Here is a 2,505-nt window from a genome sequence, read left to right on the forward strand (position 1 = left end):
TAGCTTTCTTTCAAACTCTATTTACAATGCATTCTAGAACATCGCATGACTTATTTTTATCTTTTGGCAGTGAGGACATTGCCGCATTTTAAATTTGGGGGTGAGGTATTTATTTTTGACCTTGCTATTTTCTTTAAAAAAAATATATATTTTGAGAATAACAACTCCACTGGCAACGCAATGGGAAACCCATGTTGATAAGAGTTAAGTTGTGAAAGGCACTTACCCGTAGTTGGATGTCCGCACGACACACGTGGGGGTAAACTAAAACGAAACTAAGTCAGGGATCAACATATAAATCAATGACCGCACTCCACCGCCAAATCGATATGAGTTTAGTCTGAGAAAGAGTGCATTGCTCGTAGTTAGATGTTTGCATGACTCTCGTAGGGGCAACCCAAAACGAAGGCAAGTCACTTGGATCAGCGCAAGGTCAGAAAAAAATAAGCAATGAACAAAATTTTTGTGCAAGATAAAATCATTTGACACCCCGGTAAAAAATTTTCTTTTTGAAATAAATCATGCGATGTTTCAGAATTTAGCAAAGTCCTTTCGAAAGTTAAGCTTGCAGTCCCTAGGTCTTAGAAATATTTTAAGAAGAAACTTGAATAAGACATGAAAATTCTGGTATATAGGATTTGAATGAAGCATTCTTGAGAAATCTAAGAAAAGAACTCTGAGGTGGACTTACTAAAGGAATCTTTAGCTTATGCTTGAGAACAAGCATTGTTAAAATTTGGGGGTGTGATAACGGGCAGAAATGTCGTTATCATAGTGCTAAGTTCTTAAAAAATGTTAGATTGCGGTATGAAATATATTACTTTGCATCCATTAAGCATTAATTTCATATTGTTGTGATCTCATGCGTTCAACGCATTAGAACTATTGACTTTTGTATTCTTGTGCATAATATGCATTAACGCAATGAAAAGATTGCGATCATAGGAATTCAGTGGTCGAGCGCAACTTCACCGCAAGGCTTTGTGTTGATCGTGCTCACAAACATTCGCCCGAGAATTATCACCACAACTTGGTCAGCGTAACATGGTGGGCACATCTGGGTGAAAGGCCAATTAAGAACGATGGGACAGAAAGCTGATGACAGTCGAATCCAAATTAAGTTGATAGCCGATAACGGTCACAAAGTACATTCAGCTTTATCGATATAAATAATTCAGCGCGTAAATCAAGAATTAAAGCTGTCCCATCTGTACAACCGAGAGAGAGAAGTCGCCTTTCACCATGGATGCTCTATAAATACCAAGTGCATTCATCAGAAAAAGGGTTGACCGTTGATCGTTCACCGTTCACCGCTTTTACAACTAGTTGCTTCTGTTCATAATTTTCCTTTCCATTTTAAAGCAGAGCAAGAGAAGAGTGGTGGCACCGGAGATCTCCCAGGGAAACTCGAGAGAGAACCTTGGGGTGTAAGAGCAGAGAGCAGGCCGACGAATATCTTTAGAGCACGAGTAGAAACAGTGTAAATGCCTGGCGGTAAGAAATTGCTACCAGATTCTTTATTATACTTGCATTGTTATTTGTACTTTATCTTCATATCTATTCAATGGAAGTTCTATTTTTACATCTGCTCACTCTCTTAATACGCATGAGTAGCTAAACTAGTTGAATGGGTTGAGAAGAACTAAGCTAACATGATCTAAGAAGTTCATTTCTTGCGATTGTCTTGTTTTATGCTGTGCAAAATACCCTTTAGAGTTACTCGAGAGAGAGTCTAAAGAAAGAATCTAATGTCTCGAGAGAGCTAGATTAGAATTTGGACTTGAAAGAGCAAAATTAAGCTTGCATAAATAAGAGATAGGGACTTAGAGATAAGATCTGCTTGTCAACACTACATCGCATGCATCCTAGGAATCAGAATTATATTATGTGGTCGCATATTTGTGTGGAATTCATTTTCTCATAGCATAAATAGGAATAAAGATTTATGTGTAAACCCTGTCGACTTATCGCATATATATTGCGTGCGTTCTATCCTTAGAAGCCATGGTATTCGCACCGAGAGGTGGTTTATTGTTGTATGCATGTTGCATGATCGCAAGCATGAATGCATTCTAAGAAGTGTTAGCCGAAACCTTTCTCAACCCGTTCACCGCATATTCATCGCATTTCCCATTTACCAACTCTTTTCAAACTCCGCCATATTTGTTATTTATTTTTAATCAATGCAATCAACAAACCAAGCACTTTATTTATTTTCCTGGTTACCGCAAAGTTTTCATCAAAATTATCAATGTAATCTATTTTCACAAGTCTTTCTGTTTGATCCTGGATTTACCAGGAAACTCAGAGGAATTTACACTTGAATTCCGCTAGGAAAACTTGAGTGCACAATGCAATTCCATCAACGCATATCATCCATATTTCCACTTCATAAAAGAACGCATCAACACACTTATAGAATTTGTTTATAATTTTAGAATGACGAGTCTGATAATAAAATTGTTGGCATCGGATAAACTGATTGGGGATAATTATGTAATATGG

The sequence above is a fragment of the Benincasa hispida genome, chromosome 8, assembly GCF_027475165.1.
Source record: "Benincasa hispida cultivar pf3 chromosome 8, pf3_genome.v1.1, whole genome shotgun sequence".
Lineage (NCBI taxonomy): Eukaryota > Viridiplantae > Streptophyta > Magnoliopsida > Cucurbitales > Cucurbitaceae > Benincasa > Benincasa hispida.